Genomic DNA, 24,852 nt, shown 5'->3' on the forward strand with positions numbered 1-24,852 from the left:
CAGTGCTCTGAATGCCAGATATGTTTCAGTGCAAAAAGCTGTCTCACTCAGCATATAAGAACCCACACTGGGGAAAAACCTTATCAGTGCTCCGAATGCCAAAAATGTTTCAGACAAAAATCTCATCTCACTGAACATGTGAAAATCCACAATGGAGAAAAAAAATTATCAGTGCTCTAAATGTCAGACAAGATTCAGAGGTAGAGATGGTTACAAGCGCCATAAGAAAACACACCATCAAAATAATCAGTTCTCTGAATGCCAGAAAAGCATACATTTTAAACTCAATCTCACTCTACATGAGCAGACGCACACAGGGGTAAAACATTACCAATTTCTGTGAATGCCAGTAATTCCTATTTGATAGGCACAGCCTCACTAACCATAAGCGACTCCATACTGATGAAAAACCTTATGAGTGCTCTGAATGCCAGAAAAGCTGCAGAAAAAAACGCTATTTCACCATGAAAAACTCTACACTAGAGAAAAACCTTATGCCATAAAAGGTTGAATCTGAAAGACAGTGTTATGCTTTATGAGCGATCTCACTCTGGGGAAAAACCTTATGAGTGCTCGAAATGCAAGCAAAGTTTTGGGTACAAATTACTTCTCACTTGACATGAGCGAACTCACACGGGGGAAAAAAGCCTTATGTGTGTTCTGAATGTCAGATAAGGTTTAGTCTTGAATACAATGTCATTTGACATGAGAGAATTCACACTGGACTAAAGCCATATACAGGAGGGGAAAGCCAGAAACGTTATACTCAGAAAGGAGATATCACTAAACATGAGAAATGCATCCACACCAGGTGAAAAGTAAGGCGTATCTTGAGTTGCAGAAAAGCTTCTGACAACCTGACTTTACATGAGAGAGCACATATTGTAGTTGCAATAGAATTCATCAAGAAACTCTTGCAGGATATCTTAGGCTGCCCGCATGCAACCTCCAAAGAAATTTCCGGCCTGGAAATATTTTTCATTGCAACAGAATCCACAATTTGAGTATTTGAGAGTTACAAAACTCTCAAGGTCTTTACTTTACACAGAAGTGTTAGTGTTTGCAAAAATCAACTAATTGCCCAAAAAATCACAATAATAATGTCTTAAATTTTACTCCACCCAAAAGGTTTCTACTCACCCTTGTTTCTTAACATATGATTGATATCTATTTTTTCATGATAAGATTAAGCCTATGCGGAGTTCCTCAGTGAGGAACTCCGCAAATTGACAAAAAAACTCTGGCGGTCTATGCGGAGTTCCGCAAGCAGCGGAGTGCGTAAGGGTCATGCAGTTTGTGGTGATTTCATCCCATGTCGGAGGATCATTTGGCCCTTCTTTTCCAGGAAGTTATGGATCTCTTTGTCAAACGCGTCCCTGTGCCAGAAGTAGGTCGGGGTTGCTACTCCCACTACTTCTTGGTACCCAAGAATGACAAAGGCCTGCATCCAAGCTTAGTCCTCAGGGACATCAACCGCTTTCTCCTAAAGGAGAAGTTCAAGTTGTTAACCTTGGCTCACGTCTTATCTGCCTTCAAACCTGGAGATTTGATGGTAGCGTTGGACTTGCAGGACACTTACTTTCACATCCCCGTCTTGCCTGCCCACCGGCAGTACCTACGGTTCACGGTAGGCCACACACATTTTCAGTTTACCACGCTCCCCTTTAACCTTACCAGCCCCCCCCATCCCCCGGGTGTTCACGAACGTGATGGTGGTGGTCGCAGCTCATCTGCGCAGATCAGGGGTTCCAGTCTTCCCCTATCCCGACGACTGGCTGTTGAAGGCTCCCACCTCCAGACTACAACGGACTTCCTGCATTTGCTGGGGTGCTCAGTTAACGTGCTGAAATCTCACCTGATTCCATCCGATAAGCTCCTTTTCATCGGAGCGGTTCTAGACACAGCATAGTTTTGGGTCTATCCTCCCTAGCAGCAAGTCCAGGATATTCGGGATATGACACCGATGTTTCAGCCTCCATCCCGGTGTTCGGTGAGAATGACCCTGAGGCTGCTGGGCCTCATGGCCTCCTGCATCCAGCTGGTGCATCATGCCAGATGGTATATACGTGCTCTGCAGTGCAACCTGAAGTTTCAGTGGGCGCAGCACCAGGGGAATCTTTCCGATGACGTTCAGATTTCGGAGGGGACTGCAAGTCAGTTGCAGTGGTGGTTCACGAACCAGGATTGGGTCAACAGCAGATCCCTCTACCTTCCCCAACCTGAGTTCACAGTAGTGACAGATGCGTCACTCCTGGGTTGGGGCCGCCATATGGGAATGGTGGAGATCAAAGACCTCTGGTCTCTGGCGGAGTCCAGGCACCACATCAACCCTCTGGAGCTCCAGGCGATTCGTCTTGCACTGAAGGCATTCCTTCTTTCTGTCAAAGGAAGAGTGGTGCAGGTGTTCACGGACAACACCACCACCATGTGGTACTGCAACAAACAGGGCAGGGTGGGGTCGTGGACCGTATGTCAAGAGGCTCTTCGCCTTTGGACATGGCTGGAACATCAGGGTATATCTCTGGTGGTTCAACACTTAACAGGTTCACTGAACGCAAGGACGGACAAACTCAGTCGCCAGTGCATGATGGATCACAAATGGCATCTTCACTCGAAGGTCGTGCTGGGTCTCTTTAAGCGCCTACATAATTGTCCTCTTCGCCTCCTTTGAAGACTGCTTTTTTGCTTGCCATCACCTCTGCTTGCAGGATGAGTGAGCTTCAGGTTTATCCTCCAGACCTCCCTTTCTTGCTGTCCATCCAAACAAAGTATTCCTCCGTGTAAGCCCTTTTTTCTGCCCAAAGTGATTGCCTCTTTCCACATAGGTCTGACCATCAGATTACCTACCTTCTTCCCACCTCTGCTGTGTTTTTCTCTGCCAGGTGCACAACATATAGACTGTTCACACACTTTCTGTAGTATGCTTTGTTCTGGGCAGATAAACTCTAATCCGCACTCTACTTCTATCCTCGTGTTAGTGCAGCCCGATGTAAACAGTAATTGTAATGTATTTAGATTTACATAACACTTACTACCCCATACGAACTTTGAAGCGCTTTTTCGGCGAGTAGCACACTACTCTAGGATCCAAAAATGATTAGTGGTGAATTAGTATAGGGAAATATAAAATGCATATGAGAGCTGGACATGTTGGTTTGTTAGTTGGGTTAAAAAAGATTGTGGGGGATAGAAGAGGGAAAGTTTTGCATTTATATAGCGCTTGCTACCCCTGATGAAGTGTTGAAGTGCTTTTCGGCGAGTAGCATGCTACTCCAGATCCCAAAAAGATGAATAGACAGATCAATTATGGTGGGGAGGTTGTTTTATTGTATACACACAACTGTACACAAATTAATAAAATTCCGTTATAAAGTTGTATCCAAGAGGCAAGTATAGTCTCTGATAATAATGTATACAATACTGCTAAGTTTTAAGTTGGCTTGCCATCAAGACTGATGCCCCGTAATGTTGATGCAAAGTCATCTGTGCTGGAGTATCTTAGACTCTTTTTGAATTGTACCATCCACCTTGTAGGTACTGCTATTTGTATCAGGTCCACGTTGTAGGCAGACACAAACGCCTAAATTGTGCACTATTTATATTAAGCATAATAAGCATAATGTAAGTGAGCAGTCGACAGTAAGAACTGTACAAGCTGTATTCGGTGCTTAGAGGTAGAGTGACATAGAGGGCAATAAACACTCCACTAAATATTTTTTATTATTATTAAAAGTCCTCATAAGACCATGCAATTCAATATGATGTACAAATAGCCCATTGGGGAACAGTTCAGGCATCATCTGGGGATTACACATCCGAGAAACACAAGTGTCTTTCATGAATACAAATTGACTACTCCTCCAAGGACTGCACTGTATTATTGACACGGGCGAAAAGGCAAACAAGCAGTCAGGAGGCGCACTGATTGTATACCCCCCACCTGACAGGATGGTGACAGACCCCAACCACCTGCAGGGGAAACGTGCCACCTAACTTAATAGCTGCTAGACGCTTTACTATGTAAGCAGACTGGTGGTTTACAACTGCGCCTACGTTGGGGCACCACATGTTTTTTCCAGCATAATCTGGTGTGCTCCCCCCTGTGTGGGTGAGAGCACCCACTGAAAACTGCACCTTTGTGTAGTCTGGGACAGTGCACCTTCCATGTAATTCTGAACTGGGACTTTAAATATGGTACTATTTTGTGTGCCTATTTAATTCAGGTATACAAAGAATGTGGTACTACTTGTATACTAGGGTAGGACAAGGAAGATTGAATTTCTATGGTGGCAGAAATGTTTTTGTCAAAGTGCTTTATGCCCTAAATACTCTCCCGTACCCTGAACATAATGAGATTACGTAGATTACACCTCTGCGTGCCTAATGCTGCCATTTATATTTCAAGACCAGTGATTAATGTGGCTTTATCAAGTTTAAAGCCATTAGGCGTTTCCGACCTGTCTGATACGTGCATATAGAAAAGATGGGTCATTTGAACCTAAAGATAGATAAACATATTCATAGGTCACGATTTATGTCTGCATCTAATATAAAACTGTAAATTAGGAGAGGTGAGAAGTTGAAGGCAGCTGCTAATCGAGCTGCATTTGTACATAGGCCTTCCTATATTATGATATCTATTCCTGCTTCAGTCTTTAATTGTAATGAATACTTTAATACCCAGGCATGAAGTCATTGTCGAGCTGTTTAGATAATCCACCTGTCTCGCCACTTCTTCCCCACTGCATCCTTAACCAGTGGCCTAGGCAGTGTGCCGTGGGCCCCAAGGCAAGAAAGGAAATGTGACCTCTGCCGTTTATTTGGACTGTGAAAAACAGCAATAATCATTGTTCTGTGGGCCCCTCAGGCCTCTGTTTGAACTGTGACAAACAGCAGTTATCAGGAGAACCGAAACAGCCAAGTAATGATCTGGCCATATATGCAGGCATGCAACCGCCTCTTCCTCTGAAGGGATTTAAGTCGCATGAAAGCAGCATGCGGGAAACAACCATTTTCTGAGGTAAAGTCAACCAACACCTCTTCTGTTCCAACCTGAATCCATTTAAAACCAGGGACGACAAAACGGTTCATCGTCATCCCTTGCTTATCAGAAGGGTAAAACAGATTCATCTAACATTACAGTGTACCACATAACAAATTGTGATTCTGTTTACAAATTAAAACTAGCATGCATATAGAAAGGCAGCCTTTGGCCAAAATAGCCATTTTCCCTACCCATACTTTTAACACATCTTATACAAAAAATGCTATTTACATTGTCATCCGGAAATAGTCATTAGCGCCTACTCATAACCAAATGCCACTTAGAATTGTCTTACACTTCAAGCTTTCTAAGGTATATTAATATAAAAGCAGTATTGAATTTTTTGACGTTGTGTACTCTCACCAAAATTTAAAGCATCAACTTTATATGACACACCATAGAAAAAAGGAGTTGTTTATATATACTAAACCTCCAGAAACGTTTGATTAAACAGTTATAAAGTCACGTCTAGCTTAGTTACTTTATAGTCTTCTTTTTTTAATAGTAATTATTTCACATTGTTACTGAATATGCATGGCTAAACACTTATAAGGACCCAAAGGCGAGACCTATTGGCTATGACAATGCTTGTTATTGATTGAGTACATTGAGCGGCAGAACTTTTGATTAAGTCCTGAAGAATGCCGTAAACACCTATTTGGAGGGTTAATCGGCTGAAACATGTTGACCTCTTATTGACTCTAACAGTGCATATATATTTCTCCCACAGTGTCCTATTTTTAATCCTGGCCCAGGGTTGTACAAATAATGGAAACCACATACCCTTTAGCAAGTTTTAACTTTCACTCTGCTGCCCCCACTACCCTGAGCTCATTATTGTTGTATTTAGTATACCTTTCTCTATAACAAAATATGCCTGAACTCCTCCCTCTCAGTGAGGGGGTTGTTTCATGGTGCAAGGAGATTCCCAATAAGGAAGCATGCCAACTATGGTGGGTGAGGGAAATTGTCCTTTTAAAGGGATATTTCATCTTAGCTAGGTCTTCATTTGCAACAGTAATCCTCAGAGACCCAAGGGTTTCTTGATTGTGGTAGAAATGCATTTTTACCCCTTCATTGTATGTTCAAGCACAGACCATTGCATGAAATGTGATCTATGTAGGGAAAATACTCTGTGCACTGACAAAATGTGTTAAAATAACAGAAAGTTGATCATCGCAAATATAACTAGAATGTTAATTCTAGCATATTTTTGATACCACAAGGTATAAGAAATTTGGGGATCTTTATCTGATATCTTTATCAGTAAGTTATCTGAAATTATTGAACATAAACTTTTTCAAGTATTATTTCGAAAGATTAAGGAATTGGTCTTTTCTAAACTAACCCCTGTGCGTATGATTACAATAATCACCTCTCTCAAATCAATATTGTGCTTCTTTTAGTGAGAAAGCTAAATGATCTAGGAGAAACCAGGAACTGGCGTCAGTATTTTTCTTGGGAAGCTTCAAGTTAGAGAGTGAAAACACTTTTTAGAATGTCCCAATAATTGTGATAAAGATATTTCAATATGTTTCACAAAAAGAATAGGTACATTTCATGACAATATTGAAATTCTGAACTAACAGGAACAAATATTTACACAACATTACAAAAATATTAGAGACTAAATTTCAGCAATATAGGAAATACTGAGGTTCATGTACTAATAATCCATTTGGTAAAACGTGGTTGCTTGTAGAGTCAGCACACTACTTTGTCTGTGATAGCTTTTAAATAAAGGCATTTAATAATGCAGCCCATTTTTCTTTCAGATTCACAAATGTCCCCTTGGGTTACTACCTCCTGTTACTGTTTTTCAGTCCACATATGGTTTCAAAGCTCAATACATACCTTAACAATGTATTAAATATTCAGAAGGGAAAATATTAACATTCCCCTTCCAAATTCTGAATTGTTAAATGGGCTTAGTACATTTCAAAAAGGGGTTTAGCATTTGCAAACTCTGTGAATTACTGAACCAGTAGATATTTTTTAACAATAAAACATAAGGCAATTTTTCTCAATTCCCTCCAAATTAAGTTTGCTAATATTGTTAGTTGAATGATAACCGGTGCATGTACCTATTTAGGGTTAGTGTTGCTTCAGATCAAATAAAAACCATCACACATAACCCTTACACAATACTTAAAGACAGAATTTCTGACATCCAGCGTTAATGTTTTGGTAAATATATTTGCAAATGTTGTCACTTAAACAGGAAAGCAGCTAAAGCAGTCTCTGGACATCAAATAGGATGTAATCATAATCTTTAGATACATTTTCTGAGTTTCAGGAACAATGTGTGTCTTCTGGGTTTACTCTAAACCACTATAATAAACATATTCAATGATTTTAGATTTGATCTGTTTGTACTGGTTTCCATTGCAGACAATAATCTAGATTTAGACCAAGGATCAATTCCACCCATGGCTTTTAAAATCTATTTATCAATGATCTGTATTAGTGTTATCGCAACTAAAACTGTAATAGAACTGATCTGAGAGATGGACCTTCAAGTATTATGCTCAGTCAATTTATTGAACAAACTATGGAGTTAAAATCTGAATAGATTAGATCCTCAAGCATTACCTGACCACTGTATTTTACATCAATAGATTACTTATCAGCACATTTTCTCTAAGTACAATTCAGTCATCTTCTATTTTTCATGGAGCTCGTGCTGGGTCTGTTAGAACTCTTTAAAAAATATGACATTTAAATGTCCAAAAAATCAGGAATTCTAGTTTCAAGCTTGGTCAAACCTTAATGAATGCTACACCAAAAGATGTCCTTCTGTCCCTACATTTTATTGTGCACCATGATTCAGAAATGTCATGTTTTTGCTTTCGGAGGTAAAATTCTAAACATATTTATTGTTATTGCCAGACGAAAAATTATCACTAATTGGGAAGATAACAACAAGTGGTCTTGTGATGCTTGCTGGAATGGGAACTGTTTAATCAAAAAGTGGATGGAATTCAAGTTTAGGAGACAATTTTACAAAAGTGTATGGATTTTGTATATATTTCAAATTGTTGATCCCCAAAATGGCCTAAATAAATAAATTGAATTGAAATTCAAGTTTATCATTTGAATCCTATTGTTGGAAAAGATGTGATTTTGAACCCCATGAGGTGGTTCCTTTCCAGAAAGCATTCAGGTTGTAATCATGAGTCAAATAATGCTGAGGAGGTTAAAATATTCAAATTGAATTCTAATTACATATGAAATGTTCATTGTTCAATATATTTATCTCAGTATTTTAATGTGAGGACTTGATTGCTTGAGCTAAATAATTAGTATTTGTTTTTCTATATGTAGGAAGCATTACATTAATGAAATCACTGTATCCTACCTTCTTTGTTTCCTTTCCTGTTCAATATGAACGTTTCTATTGTTAAACTTTAAAGATTGCCCGAAATTAGGAATTGTGCTCTACATGACTTTGCTGTGTTACAGTATGTTGATTTTTATGTACTACTTTTGTCTCTTATGTGTATGGCGACTGATGTTTTGTTTTGCTTTAATAATGAGCTTATGTTTATTAGCTTTCACTATTCAATAAAATGTTTCAAACACAACAAATGGTAGTTGATATGTATTTACAACTGCAGCATTTTTATTGTATGGGCAGTTTCAAAGCGGCCAAAAATATGGTCTGTGGGATGACGGAGGACCACATAGGCAACAGCAGGGAGAGGTTTGGGCAGGTGATTAGGGGTACATGTAAGGTTAGAAGTAGGGGGAACAAAGCATGTCCATTGTGTGGACTGTGACTCCTGGAGTTAGTGTGAGGGATACCATGCTACCCTGTAAATGAATCCCCTAGTGATTATTAGCAACAAACTTTATTCGGTTTTATAAAAGAAAAACATCTTCCAAGTTACAGATTGACAAATATAATATGTCCAAGTTAATCAGAACACAAGATAAAAATTCATGAATTACAGCAGTAGCATTTTGCGTCTGTGAGATCTCAATGAATGCTGTCATCAGAATCGGTAGCCGCTGGGGACAACACAGTGCATGGGCCGTTACTGGTTCAAGCAAAGTATCAACATCCGTTGGCATGACTGATGGGAGTGTGAGACATGTGTCTAACACTTATTCTTTTCCGCATAGCAGGCAGCGTAGAACAGGTAGGATGCAATCTTGCCAAATTGGTCTGAATGACAGAAACCATGTGGTATTTAATTCTCTTAGACAAGGTAGTCCCAAAATTTGGACGATGCGCTCACGACACTTCATCGCCAGTAGACTTGTCTCCATGGAGAACTAGGTGTCGTTTGGTAAATGACTTGCCATGTTGCAGCAATAGAAGCAAAAATAGTATTCCTGCAGCGAGTCCCAAAATGAGAGGCAATCCGCCAAACACAGAGTGCACAAAGTTTGGAAATATTACTAGGACTGCTTCAAAAGGTGCTAACAGTCCAGAAAATACGGTCTTAAATACATGTGGAATACCACTCGTATCAGACATGTTTAAGATACGGCTTAACATTTCTGAGAAATGTATAGGGCAATTTGTAGTTAAGAAGGCATGTAACTCTGCAGAAGTCCTTGCGACTTGCAGATCATAGGTTTCTTTGGCCGAGGTCAGTTCCACTATTTTTTGCAAAAGAATGGCTTTCATTCTGCTTAAAGTATCAATTTGTATAGAAGAGAGGTTCAGTGAAGGCCAAAGTGGCGACTCCCGGCTGTCTTGGTTTTAGGAAACAATACTTGCATACAGCAAGTGAACCTGGCTGACACAGTTACTAGATATGGTATTCCTGGCAACATGCGACAGCAGCTGCGATCATTCAATGTAAGGTAACTCCCATTCGAGAGTTGTCCAAAAACCTTGCAGGTGGCAGGATAAGTTTTTAGAGAAACTATCACAGGCCCTGTGTAAGTTTATACCCTGACATAGGAGAGAACTGTTTAGTGCATTTTCACAATTTTCCCCGCAAAGAAATATTTCACGACCCCCACTCCAACATCTGTATGTGTACGGCAATTCCCAGGATGTCTTGATGTATTCTTTACCCAACTTTTTATATGTGCCTGCTGGTATATGTTGTAGGCAATATTGAAAATGGAAAATTGTAACAGACTGAGTGAATGTTCCAATGTATAATCCATTCCATAACTGGCTTTTCAGCGACAGTAAATGGCAATCTTTCCAGTTTTTCAATGCTCAGCACCGTATTGTCTGCTCCCCTTTGTGCCAATTTGATCTGCATATCAGTGAGATTGAATTCTGAAAACAGTGACGTAGTATAGCCTGAATGAAGGTTTTGCAACGTCCAGCCTAATAGCATGATAGAACGTACTTGCGACTAACCATGTTGCAACATGACCAAGTCCTGTTCCATGATGTCTATGGCAGAAGATACTATGCTATCTAAAGAATATATCCTGGACCACAGAGTCTTTAACCCATTGTCAACCACAGAGAGAGATTTCTCTAAATTAATACGATCAATTTTTCGGATTCGTTCTGCAGTCTCTGCTTGCGTAATTTTCCATGCTTCATTATAAGCAGCAAAGAAACCGGCGTATGTAAAACGTTTATGACGCGGTGTTCTTGGTCCTAGCAACAATTCCCTAAGATCAGCGCCATCTTTAAGTAAAGATAAGTGTTGCTTTACATCCTTAAGTGTAGATCTGTGTATCCAATCAAGACAAAGTTTCCCTATACTGTATATTGTTGTGGATGCCTTGCTGAGAAAGGAGAGAAAAAGGACTGAAAGAGACTTTTGCTACTTGTGCTTCAAACAATCTCCAAGGGCTTGTGGGTGAGCTTGCCCCCTGAACGGAGTCCCAGGATTATTGGACTCCTCCTGCCTTCGCTGACAAATCTGCTGAACTTTGCCCTTCCTTATTGCTGGATCCGCGATCCCCAGTGCGGCTCGTCCCCTCCTTTGCCGTGACGCTTGTGCCTGGCCGCCCCCGCACCGTGTGAGCCTGCTCTGCTTCAAGCCGTTCCTTGCACCGTCCCGCCGGGCCGCCCACACTCTGCCTCACTATTCCTTCCTTTTTGAGCCGCACTGCTCGCCTCGCCGCCCCTACTGCTGGAAACCGAACGGAGTGCCTCACAAAGCCAAGGACGGCCCGTACGCACGAAGCGTACCAGCCGCCTCACATCGCACTCGTGGCGTGCCGCACTAAGAGAGCCCGGCCGTACGCCTCGTACTGGCTGCCTCTTGCCGCGCCTGCCCGCATTGAATCAGCAGCTACAAACCGAAGGTACGGCTCAAAAGCTGTGAACGCCGGAGGCAACCCGCTTCGCCCGCCCAGCTTCTCGAGGTCCCCCTGCTCTACTCTTCGAACCGAGACACCTGTCAGAGCCTGGGCCCGCCTCGCAGAGGAGCCGCCAGCATCTTTGTGTTGCCTGCACATCCCGGACGCTGCATTCGAACCGGACTCCTCATCTCAGAAAAGGTACTGTCACTCAACGCGTACCACAGTGTGTACGCCACGGACCACGGAGTCAGCAACGCTGGTTTAATACCTTTTTGACATTGTTTTTCAATGGTAAGAGTCGGACAAGAGTGTGCAACGCGCACAGGAACCAAAAATTACGCATTTTTAACAGAATCCTCATTTTATTGCTAAATAGTATTGTGGCCTCATTTTACAAACGTTATTTGAGTCTTGTGCTAAGCCTTATATAAAGATACTTATTTTTTATACAAAACTAGACTGGTGTCATTTTTTGGTGTGTCATTGAATTACTGTGTGTGGTTATAAATGCTTAACCCATAACGCTCTGAAGTTTAGCATTGTCTGCTCGCGCCACGCAACCTAGAGGGTAAGCAGGGATTATTTTAAAGAGTAAGTCCCCTGCCCTGACTAGAGGAGAGGGTCCCTGCTTGTCACAAGTACTCAACTGCGCCAACCAGAGGCCCCCAAATCTAACATTGGAGGCAGCGGTGAGGATTCCGAATTTGCATTTGTGATTAATATATGTAATTGGTGAACACCACGTAATGAGTTCAGACCAATAACGCAGCCACATACTTATTGATTTTTGTTTTTGCCAAGAGATCTCCCTTCTTTTTTTAAAGAAAAGTCATGCCTGATTCAGTCAATGGAGAAAAGGCGGCATCTGTAGTCTCTGACATTGAAGGAATAGAATGGGTAGAAGAGAGACTAGAGAGCTACTCCTTAGCCCAGCTGAAGGGCTTCTGCTTAAAGTTCAGAGTTTCACAGTCTGGATGTAAAAACAAAGCTCACTTCCAAAAGGCGCTGAGGGCGTGGATTGAGTCAAGGGCACCTGAGTATAGAGTGGAAATTGAACCAGCAGAAAACATCCATGATTTTAGCAGAGTCCTGTCTCCAGAGGAGTTGGCACCCGGGCACATGCAATGGAGATGGCAAAACTAAATGGTCAGCTGGAGATGGAAAGCAAAAGGCTGGCTATGAAAGAAAGAAAAATTCAAATGGAGCATGAAATGAAGTTGAGGGAGCTGGAGCTGAAAGCTAAAAGTATGGAAACTACTCCCTCTGGTGGCAGCGCATAGCCAATGCAGGTAGAATCAAGGGTGTACATGCCAAAGGACGTGGTGAAAGAATTTTTTAAGAATGATGACATAGGGCAGTGGTTCCAGGCCTATGAGGTAGCCATGTCTTCCCACCGGGTCCCTGAGAGAGATTGGGGAGCGGGGTTGTGGGGGCTGTTCCTTAGTTAAGGGCGGGACACACTGCTAGATTTGCCCTCTGAAGTTTATAATTATTACCCACACATGAAGGAAGCTTTGATGACCAAGTATGGGTTAACTCCTGAATTGTACAGACAGAGGTTCAGGGGTTGTGCAAAGATTCCTAACAGTACGTATGTTGAGTATGTAACTTTTTTCTGCAGAGCACTGGATGGTTGGGTGAAAGGTAGCAAAGTTAATGATTTTCAAGGTCTCTTTGATTTAATTGCATGGGAGCACTTGTCTAGTAATTGTTTTCCTGAGCTAAGCCAGCACCTGATTGATAGCAAGCTGACTAACCCTAGGAAGCCAGCACCAGGGTCCACAAGGGTCAAGTGGGAGACTCTGCCAAGGGTGGGAAGGGTCCCCAGCAGAGGAGTGGGGGCGACAAGGGCAAACAGAGGGAGTTTCAGAAGAGGCCCCAAAGTAATCCCCAAGGGAACCAAGGGAAAGGTTCTCAGCCTCCTCCACCCCAGAAACCGACCGGGGCCCGACAGGTACCCCTGTTCAAAGAGGGCCCCTAAAGTGTTGCAAATGTGGTGAACTGGGGCATTTTGCCAATGATCCCAAGTGTCGCCTGTTTGGTAAACCAGCACCCACTGGTGCTCCGCCCCGGCAGATGGCTAGTGTAGCCTTTGAGAGGGAGGTAGTAGTCCAAGGTGGGATCCCGTTCAGATGACCCTGGTCTCGTTAGGAGACAGTGAGATGGTCCCTGAAAACCAACTGCCCTCTAACACTAAGAAATATGGGCAGTGGGTGACCTTCAATGGCCAAAGGGTGGAGGCTCTTAGAGATACAGGAGCCAGTGTGACTGCTGTCAAGCAGCACCTGGTGTCTCAAGAACAGGTTGTCCCCCATGCATACTGCCAGGTTGTCAACGCTGACAACACAGAGAGTTGTTGTCCAATGGCTCAGGTTCCCTTTGATTGGGGAGGTCTCTGGTACACTTCAAGTAGCTGTGAGAACTGCCATGCCTGTAGACTGTTTGTTAGGGAACGACTTGGAAAGTTCACCTAGGGAAAAGGTGGAGAAAAGTACTCAACTAAGGATGGTGGGTCTGCCTGACTGGGCGTACGTGACCACCCGGTCAATGGCAGCCAGTAGGGGTGCTCAAGAGGTCCTGGAGCCTGCGGGAGAGGCCCAGGAACCGGCCTTAGAGAGAAGGTGCAGGAGGCGCGGGAAACCGGCCCCTGAAGTTCCTACGGCCCAGGAGGAAGCAGACCTTGAGGGGGATGCCCTGGAGCCTACCGGAGAACAGATAGCTGAACTAGGGGACCTGCCTGAGCTGACCCATTGGCAGCAGGAAGGAGGCCCCTCCAGGGAGGAATTCTGCAGGGCGCAGAAAGAGTGTCCTTCTCTCATAGGTCTGCGGCAGCAGGCTGCAGACCAGGCCAACGGAGATCAGTCTGGAACACATTTAATTTATTGGGAGAATGACCTCCTGTATTCAGAGCCTAAGTTTGCTGAACCAGGGTCAGCCCGTGCGTTGGTGGTACCCCAGAGATTCAGGGCCTTCCTACTGGGGCTGGCTCACAATGTGCCATTGGCAGAGCATTTGGGGCAGGACAAGACCTATGAAAGGCTTGTCACCCACTTTTATTGGCCTCAAATGCACAAGAACTCTGATCCTCACTGTAGGACCTGCCAGACTTGCCAGGCAAGTGGAAAGAGTGGGAGGAAGCAGAAGGATCCTCTCCAGCCATTCTCTGTAGTCAGTACCCTATTCCAGCGAGTGGGAATTGACATTGTGGGGCCACTGGACCCAGAACAGCCATGGGCAACAGGTTCATCCTGGTCCTGATGGACCATGCCACCTGGTACCCGGAAGCCATCCCTCTGAGGACAGTTGCGGCCCCGTGGTGGGACGTGCGCTGATGGGAATTTTCTCCAGAGTGGGATTCCCTCTAGAGGTGGTGTCTGACCGGGGTACTAATTTCATCTCTAAGTATATGAAATCCCTTTTGGCAAGAGTGTGGTGTAATCTACAAATTCACCACGCCTTACCACCCCCAAGGAAACGGGTTGGTTGAGAGATTCAACCGAACTCTGAAGGACATGCTTATGGGTCTGGAAGAACCCATGAGGTGTAAGTGGGACGTCCAATTGCCATGCCTGCTCTTTGCTTACCGTGAGGCGCCACAGAAGTCTCTAGGGTCCAGCCCCTTTGAGCTCCTGTATGGCCACCCAGTGAGAGGACCTCTAAGTCTGGTCAAGGAAGGCTAGGAGCAATCTCCCAGGAAACCTCCCCAGAATGTATACAGCTACATGCTGGCCTTCAGGAATCAGACTAGGCATTTCAGAGCACTTGCTGAGGCAAATCTGGAAGCCAGCCAGGAGGAGATGAAGCGGTGGTATGACCAGAATGTCACTCTGGTAGAGCTTCAGCCTGGACAGAAGGTGTGTGTCTTGGCCCCCGTGGAGCCTTGTGCGCTCCAGGATAAGTGGACAGGCCCCTTTGAGGTTGTGGAGCGCAAGAGTCCAGTTACCTATTTGGTGGACTTGCAATCTCTCAGGAACCCCTTGAGGTTCCTGCATGTCAACCGCCTTAAGCCCCACTTGGAGAGGTCCGAAGTGGGCATGCTCTTGGCAACAGATGATGGAATGGAGGAGGGGACTGAGCCTCTTCCTGACCTCCTGGTAGCCAGAGAGCAAGATGGGTCAGTGGATAGAGTTAACCTCTCTCCCACCCTGACCCCTGAGCAACAGAATGACTACTGGCAGTTGCTGGGGCAGTTCTCTGACCTGTTCTCCCTTGTTCCTAGTATCACTGACTGGTGCGTCCTTGATGTGGATTGTTAGAAATTGGATTTGCGGTTGGCTAAGGCTTGAGCCAAAGCCAGGCAGAAACCACCACTCTAGTTAGGGCAAGGGAGCTCCACGCCAAAGATAACACCTGCTCACCCTCTAGGTAACGTGACACGAGCAGTAAGGCTTATCCCGGAGGCAATGTAAGTTAAGTATTTGCGCACACACCCACCAGCAACAACATCCTAGCCCCCCCACAAAAGGAACTCCGCACAAGGTTTTATGTAAAAATAGCCTTTGTATTATACCAAACACATTAGATAAAAAACACACACTTTACAATGTGCCATAGGCACGGGCAGAATTTTCAGGGGATTATGTACATGGGACAGGGCCACGTGGCCCTTGAAACTACCAAAGAGCCATTGGTGGAGCATCCAGCTGCCATCTGGGGCTGCTCTGAAGAAGGGCACCACTCTCTGGCACCTGGGGAGCACATGTGGCCTCCCCCCCACCCCAGCCGTTTCAACTTACCAGCTCTCGGCGTGGGGGGAGGCTCTCTTCATCGGGTGGCGGGGCAGGCACCGGCAATGTGCCTCGAGCCCCTCCGCTTCTCTGAAACCCTCGGTGACGCCTGCGGGGCTCTCCCTCGCTTCTGGGAGCCCTGCCTTCGCAAAGGCGCCATGCCTTACCCGGTCCTCTTTCCTCATGGGCCGGGACTTCGCGTAGAGCCCTCGAGGCTCCGGGCAGCTTTACCTTCGCGGGCAGCATCCCCGGTCTCCCTCTCCCTACAGGAGACCCCCAAAGCGGGCATGGCTTCCCCCAGGCAGGGGGGAAGCGGAAGTGAGTCAATCCAGGCCCCTGCCCACAGTCAGGTGGGCGCGGCCTGCTTCCCGTTTTACCGCGGCGGCGGCTTCTCGTGTCGGGGGCTATAATGAGGGGTAGGCTAGAAAAAGTAAATAGCGGGGTGTGCACCCGCTGTGATAACCACAAAAATAAGCGGGGTGGCACCCGCGCTTAGTTAAATCTAAATAAGGGCAAAACGCAGGGTGGGCACCTGCGAGGTATACAAGGGCAGGAGCGCTTCCCCCAGAGGGAATACAACAGCTCTCTGCCTATAAATGCAGAATAAAGCGCTCACCAGGTGCTGGTGGGGGGGCCACAGAGCCCACCAGGCCCCCAAGGAATGACCCCCCCAGGAAAGAAAAGGGCCCAGCAACATGCAAGACATCACAGGACAAGGATTCCAGGGCCAGGAAGAAGGGTCCACAAGACGTCCATCAGCAATCCAGGGGCTGGGCAGGGCCCAGGGAGGCAAGCCTTCCCCTGGGCCCCAGCAGCAGCACGCCCTGGTAGATTCTAGTCAGGAAAACAAGAACATTGAACATGAGGTCACAGCCTCATTTCCTACACAAAATCCCTTTGTCTCTAGGGTGCAGGATGGGGGAAAGCCAGACGCAGCTGGTTGTGGAGCAGTTTGTTTTGCTCAGCCCCTCTTCCCATTCACAGGACAGGCCAGGGACAACAGTCGCACCACAGGGGGCGAGCCAGCATTGTGGAGGGAAAGCCCAGCCCTATTCAGGTCCCAGGTGCAGCCCCTCCCTGCCATCAACATGCAGATCTCCCCATTCACCACCGGGGCAGACCCATCCTGACTTCTGTAGCCAGGCACACCAGCCAGCTCCAGCCAATCAAAAGCCAGACAGTCAATTCACATTTACTGCACAGGCAGGCCAACTTCTAGAAGTGGCACTTCCACACTAGACACATTAAAGCCGCACACATCATCGCGCAGCATTTAATCACATGAGTCTGCACATACCAAACTCAACCTTGCACTCCCCACGCATCAGGAATTACCATGGACACACATATCCCCCATGGATTCCTATGGGAGGGCAGGCCAATCTCACACACGCACTCAGAGAGCGCACGCACTTTACACTGCGCCACAGTGCTAAAGTGTGCAAAGACCAGAAATCACTATAATGATGTAACATTAAAAGGCAAAAAGTTCAGGGGTGAACCTGCCAGAAAGGCCAAATCCAACACAACCCCCTTCCAGCCAAAACACAGGGCAGACCAATCATCACTGTGATGGACTTCCCTGCTTTGGGCGATAGAACACAGGCGCGGGCCCACACTGCAGGGACACCCTCCGGTTCTACGCCATGTTGTTCCACAAAACAAGCACACAAAAAAAATTCAAACCCAATTAGGCTACCCAACTGTCCACAGCTAGGACCAGGCTCTAGGCCACCCAGATACCACTGGTCCTTGCCCATCCACAGAGTGGGGGGTGGTAACACCTGGCCTACAATAGCCATTCTCCACTGCCTTTCTCAGTGTAGTTCCAAACTATCACTGATCCTTCAACCTAGGGTCCGCACCCTCAGGCTGACCCTAAAAAAGCACAGAAAACCACCAGTTATAGTTCGCTGAGATGACTGTAACTTGCACACCCGCCACGCACTACTTATGACCTCACACATTACATCACTCATGACATGTTCTGTATCATCATTTATGACATCTCAAATGACATTGATGGCATCAGGGATCCAAAAGTCTGGAGGCGGATGTGGTATCCAAAGGACAGCAAAACAGTAATCCAAATGCTAAGATTTTTAACCTCTTCCATGCTCATGACGAGCTGAGCTCCTCATGAGCCATGGAACGCTCACACGCTGGGATAATTCCCCTGCTGTGCTGAGCGTTCCACGGGAGGTAATGCACCTGTGACGAGCTGAGCTCGTCATGAGCATGCGGGCGCCGTGCGCGCTCCACTCCCCCCCAGCACAGTGGGAAATTAATCCCCGCAGCGAAGGGGTTAATGGTGGGAGGAATGGTCGGGTGGGGTGGGGCCATAAAGGGACCTGTCACTTGAAGGCACTTCGGTGGTTCGCCCCCAACAACAAAAGTCTGTTTTGCCTCAGTTTATTTTTAGGTCGTTTTGGCCCACCCAGTTGCAGACAGCTGGCAAACAGTTGCTTAGCGCATTACTGGACACCAGGGGCTCAAATTAACCACTGAGCGTGCACTCGTCCCTTGCTTACCGAGCCCAAGCTGAGGGAATCATTATTAGCTTCAGATAAGAGAGGAGCAAGGGTGGCATCCACAGAGAGGCGAGACTTAAGAAATAGTTACTAGCTGCGTTTTAAAGCCCCCTCGAGCTTGTGACTGGAGAGGGCTAGCAGCTGCGTGAGGTGCAGGCAGGGTTCCTAGCCCTGGATTTGTACTCAAAAAGCAGACAGCAGGCGGCAAACTGATTTCTTGGAATGCATCTGGCCTGAAATGCGCTCTTGATAGCACTGATGTGCGGGCCCTTCACGCATCTTATAATCTGACATGTTTCCAGGAATCCTGGGAATTGGCAGATATTCCTATATATGTGTGGTATCAACAAATATATGCAGGTGGATCTTGTTTTTAATTTCTTTTCGGCCAGTGGTTATTGCAATATTTCATTAATGTATAGGTACACTGCATGCATCAGACATTTGACCTAGGAATAGATGCAACCAAGCCAGCTGAGCTCTTGACTGATATCAGGTCATTTTACGTTGTGATTTTACGTTGCACCTCAGACGTGTGATTCACGTACATGACCAAATGATCCATTGCATGTACCACCAGCCAGTGCCCCAGCAGTGGTTAGTTGTCTAAGGAAAGGAATTGCTAACTATATTCCATAATTTTAAATTGAGGGATTTTACTGGCTTATTCACCTAGCTAATCAGATTAAGTTCTACATGCTGTATAGGACTGCACATTTAATGTGATCCATTTTTATACTGTCCCATCTTTTCTGTTTTTATCCTGTTTAGCAAGTGAATCTTAACCACAACTTACAACTTGCATCAGGGTCCTAGGAAATGCATGTCATTTCACTGGACAGGGTCTTCTCAATCTAAAGTGTAGTGAGGTGTGCTATAGCCCTAAGGTGAATGCTATGTAATGTTCTCTTCTTGTATTGTAATATAGTCTTTTTTAAGTAGTGAACGTTAGGTTAGTGAGCGCTGTAATTTATGCCCAGTTGTCACAAATAACTTGCTCCCTTTTATAATTTCATCCCCAGATTTAAAAAACGTCTTGTGGGTATTCAGCCGGAGGATTTGGGAATGCTTGGTTTATCAGTGGATTGCCCCACGGGAAGGAAACCCGGACCGGGGAGTTACAAGCACTATAAACAGGGTTCATCTTAATATCCATTGTAATGAAAGCAGAAGTAACGGATAGCTTTATGGTCAATACTCCATGAGTATAATGTGTGAGATTTTGAAATCGTAAGACACGATTACATTTTGCACCTTTATAAGTTGATGAAAGATGAAAGCCGTAAAATGGCACGTTGTATCTCCCCCCTTACCACGCCCATATACAAGTATCAGACGCTACTAACAAGGTCATAGAAAGTAACATAAATACCCACATAAACCTGCTGGTGAGCATCACAAAAACATTGGTGAAATGATTATAATGGAACCAAAAAGACTGAAAGCGCTCCGACCAAATGGTCTGCAATTTTCTCTTTTTAAAGTGCAACGAGAATTGTACCCCTACCTTCTTTTCCCCTTGTATTAAAAAAAACAGTTTGGAAGACAAGCAATGTATGGCTCCTGGTGGGTTCAATATTGTATCCCGTGTATACTGGCTCTCATACAGTGCAGCCAATAATAAGCTGATATCCCTTCCTGATGCTGAAAACATTTATTGCAAAATGACCGTTGAACGAATTACAATCCTGTTTAGAAGCCAGAACATTTTTGCCACTTTGTGAAACATGTTTCTGCAATGGGCATTGGCTGCAGATAATATTGATGTAACTGCAGTACTTGTGCGTAGATATGTGTTGTGCAGAATAAACTGTTCTATGTCGTGACATAGCTGATGTATGTGGTATTTCTGGAGCATGGACATAGCCAAGAGGCAGTCGAGCGTTGTACAGGGTCAGAGGCAGGCATTAAGCCAAGGGGTGGTAGGAGAGGTAGCCGGGCGGTGGACGTTAACGCATGCAGCTACCGTTGTTCAAGGAGGTCTCTAAATATTGTGAAGAATGCCACAAACAGAGGTATTATCTTCTGTATTCTAATTCCTGGGTGCAGGTCAGACTGTGCAAAGGTTATAAGGTAACTAACTATAATCAAGGGAGAGTGCAGTAGCAGTATGCGGATAGCACATCTCTTCTAGGACCTCCAAAATCTACCCTGAGGAAGCTTCAGGTGGCATAGAATTGTGCTGCACGACTTCTGACTGGCTCTTGTAGAACGCAGTTAGCCAGGTTCAGTCTGAAAACCCTACACTGGTTGCTGATTTCCTTCCAGGCCTTATGTACTGCTCACAAGACTCTTATGGGCACAGGCCCTCGCGTCAACCAGTCTCTGTTCACCGCGTACCTTCCGAAGAAGTCTCTTCGCCCGGCAAATTTAAATCTAGCCAGCATCCCAAAAATGAATGGGAGGCGTAGCGGAGGTCGCTTCTTTTCATACAACATAGCCAGATTGTGGAATACCCTCACCCTCAATCTACGTTTAGAAACTTCCCACCTTACCTTCTGGAAGTGTCTTAAACCCGGGCTACCCCGGAAGAGTAATTGCTAGCCACCTACTTTCACCTGTTCTGCCGTTAGCGCTGGGATGCCTTAGCGTAGCCATGCGCTCAATAAATGCAAATTAATAATAAGAATTATTTAAAAAAAATATTAAAGCAAATCAACCCCTTAAAGTGGATTGGCAGCTTAATCTCTCTATAGGAGAAGAGGGTATGGCCTTACCAGACTTACACTGGTATTACAGGGAAACAATTGGAAGCCAAATTGCTGAAGCAATGAACTCTTAACAGGGCGGTCAGAGTCACACCTTCAACCGTCTACTTACACTTATCGTGTACATACCAATCCCCTCTTTACATTGAATTGCCCAAATTTCTTTAAACAAGTTAGGCTGTAGAACTCTTGCTCTCACTAGGACTTGCGAATACATTTTGCATACTTTTCGGGCCAACTATTACATTTGACTCCCCCCTATTTGGGACTAATCTTTCTCCTCCTCTATTGTTAGTTCGCCTTTGGCAATAGCAAGGTATAAATACATTGCCCAGATCATGTGCTTGAATCTTCTCTGTGAGAAGTTGGCCTGGCATATGCTGTCCACTAGTTATAGTTGGCACCTTGCACCAGCCCAAACAGCCCCGTAGAGGTGATAGGTTAAAGACAACCTTTATTGAAAGCCATTCTAGTGGTAGCTGTGGAGAGCAGCCTTCAGGCAAAGTCTTGAAGGAATGTAAAGCAGTGTGTTTTACCAGTCTATAATCTCGTGAATGACCAAATGAAAGGAGAACCACACCAGGTATATATATATAAAATATATGTTTTTACTCTAAACACACCCTACTAGTCTCTTTATGAGGCTAGAGGTCAAAGCACAGAAGTTACACGTAATAACACACAGTAAATTACCACAATATACGTTGAGCCCTAGGGGCGTACCTAACTATAGATTAAGAAAGTGTTATAAGAACCACGACTTGACAAGACACAAGGCCTAGAGCCTGTAGAATCGCTGGGCCCACAAAGAACCACCCAAGGTAGTGACACAGGGGACCCACGGGGGACGTGTGCAGTGTGAGAACACAGCTGCGAATCGCGGTTAGCTTCTATGGGGAAAGTTGCGGTTGGAAATTTAAAAATAAGGGTTACTTAGGAGAAGACTTTGAGCAAACCCCTTTAGACTTAAGGTGTTCTAGAACACCCACAGGAGCACCCACACCAACACCCAACACCCACAGGAGCACCGGAGTACTCCAGTTACCTCACCCAGGGAAGCCGGGTGCATAGGTGTCTTAAGGTGTCGGGAATCTCGTCGGTTTCAACGCCGATTTGCTGCAAAGTACTGCTGCCGTCGAAGTAGAAAGTGTCTGGTGTGATCCAAGCCTGGATTGAAGATGAGAAGAACCTGAAAGCAGAGGGGACAGAGTCTGGGTCACTTGCCAGTGATCAGGGGCACGATAGTCGAATGCCCACCGATGTCGGGTGATTTCAGGTGGAAGAGGTGAAGCTTGACTCTTCAGCCACGAGGACCAGGAGGTGTCGACAATGACCAGGATCTGGAATCGAGCTGTCTCACAAAGGATGTCGAGTGCTGCGGTGTCAGTGACCGGATTGGACCCAACAAGCCTTGGCAACAGCAACCCACGCAAAAGTTTATAAATGCTTCGGTGTGGACCAGCAAGGTCCGAGGGACTCACCACGCTGTGGAGAGTCAGGGCACATCCGGAGCAACCAGAGAAGCCCAAGGAAAATCAGAGTTGCCTTCGTAGGGACCCACCAGTCGACGGACCAAGGATCATGAAGGAGCCTCAAGCGGGAATGCAAGAAGCGGGCTCACGGACCACTCGTGAAGTGTAGGCCCACAATATTCGGTGCAAAGGGTACTCGGGGCTAGGGCTACAAGTAACCCAAAGCGCAACTTCAAGAGATGTCAGGAAGTCAATGCACTTGCAAATGTGCACGGTGTCAAGAAGTTCGGGTTCCACGTCACTCACGAGGGCTGCGGGTCTCAGCTTTGCTGGGGACTCGGGTCAGCCTCTGAGAAGTCTGGAAATCCACATCTGGTGTTGCAAAGTTGTCGGCGTCCGGCGGGAGCTTCAGAGATGTAGACCGGCAAGATGTGTCTTTGGTGCCTGCCAAGCAGGGGAGTCACTCCTTGACCCCAAGGGAGATTCTTCAGTCCTCTAGTCTTGAGTAAAGCGTTGAAGTTCCAGGATTCATTTGCAGAGTTTCGTCCAGGAGTAATCTAAAGTCCTGTTGCCAGGGGTTCCTTACCTATACCCGAGAAAGGGGTTGGACTAACTCTGTGGACCCACCTATGGGAGGGTTTGGAAAGAGGGGTGGCTGCATCCATTTCCTTTGTCCATTTTTACGCCAAAGCAGGGGCTGGTAGCCCCTGCAATCGGTTTGAAATGGGCTATGCACAGGGACACCAAATGTGCCCACAGTGCAGACTTCAAAGCACTCTCAGAGTGCACCCACCCAGCCCCAATACACTAAAGCCTGTCTGGGAGGTGGTTACACCTCCTTGTGACAGGAAACCTATTGGCAAGGCCTCCCCAGCTGGAGTTTCGGTCAGCAGCAGGAGGCCAGACTTGTGTCTGTGGCTGCAGCATCCATTTTGTGATGCTATGGATCTGTTACACTGCTACCGGGTATACCGGTGTGCACATGTCTCTCCCTCTAGAAGGGTGGAATTATATCCCCACCACCAGGACTGGGGATGGGGGGGGGGGTAGGATTCCAAAGTGTTTGACACCAAACACGACATGTTTCCATGCAGCCATTCCAAAGTTAACATTTACCGCAAGAGTAAGCTGAACAGCCTCATAGAATAGGCTCAGAGCACTGCAGATGGGCCCTGCTCATGCATGGGCACCCTCTCACATGAAACCAAGCACCCTGCCTTTAGGATTGATAAGGCCTGCCGTAGGAGTGACTGATAGGTTTCTATGTGCAGTGATTTAAGGTAGATATAGGTAACCTATATCTAAGTAAGGGGTGCATGCAACACCTTACCCAGGCTGCAGTCGCAGTCCTGTGGTGTAATTTTGGAAGGCTTCCCAGGGGTGACATAATACATGCTGCAGCCCCTGGGAGGCCTCTGGGGTACCTATGCCCTTAGTACCTGGTTTACCATATACAAGGGACTTACAAGGGTACCCCAGTAACCAAACTGGAGTGTACCCTAAGTACTTGCAATCAATTTAGAGAGGAAGCAGCTAGGCTGGGGTCCCGGATAGCAGGGCCCCAGCCAGACTAAAGTTGAAAACCAATGAAAAATCAGCAAAAAGTGGGGGTAACCATAAGAAGCCAATCCTACTCTCCTACAATCTCATAACCTTAAAAGGAGTTACACCACTTATATGGTCTCCCCTGCAATGTAATCTTCAAATTCATCCAGTTGAAACAGAGTCTGAAATTAGTTTTCCCTGTTGCCTTGGCCTCATAGCATTCATATATTTATAATACATGGGATTTTGCAATCCCTGTATAATCGCCTGGCTCTAATTTCTTTATAATCAATAGGTTGTGACGCACCCAGTCACCTGTTATAAAGAACTGCACTGTAATAAGTTATCACAGTCAAGTTCTGACGTCACAGTGCCTGCTGCCAGAGTCAGCAGCCGAGGCGAAAGGCAGGTCACAGAGCAGCTGCCTAGAGCTAGAACGTTGCTTTTCTTTCTTCTGCTCTATTTTTCTAGCTTTAAATGGGTAGCAGAAAGAACATGATTAGTTTTTTAATTCCTTCGATAATTAAGGAAAAGTTCGAATCTTTCTACATGTTTCTACACATTCTCATCTACTACAGTTTTTATTTTAAACTT

The 24,852-nt window shown here is 45.5% G+C and overlaps 2 protein-coding genes across 2 annotated transcripts in view; one reads left to right on the top strand and one right to left on the bottom strand.

The window, feature by feature from the left end:
* LOC147737899 (uncharacterized) overlaps window positions 1-24,852 on the bottom strand; it is a 610,977-nt gene that overhangs the window by 234,385 nt on the left and 351,740 nt on the right. The gene's annotated exons all lie outside the window — the stretch shown is intronic.
* Window positions 1-24,852, top strand: part of LOC147737902 (uncharacterized) — a 138,515-nt gene that overhangs the window by 105,465 nt on the left and 8,198 nt on the right.

Source organism: Lissotriton vulgaris, chromosome 1_1 (assembly GCF_964263255.1).
Source record: "Lissotriton vulgaris chromosome 1_1, aLisVul1.2, whole genome shotgun sequence".
Lineage (NCBI taxonomy): Eukaryota > Metazoa > Chordata > Amphibia > Caudata > Salamandridae > Lissotriton > Lissotriton vulgaris.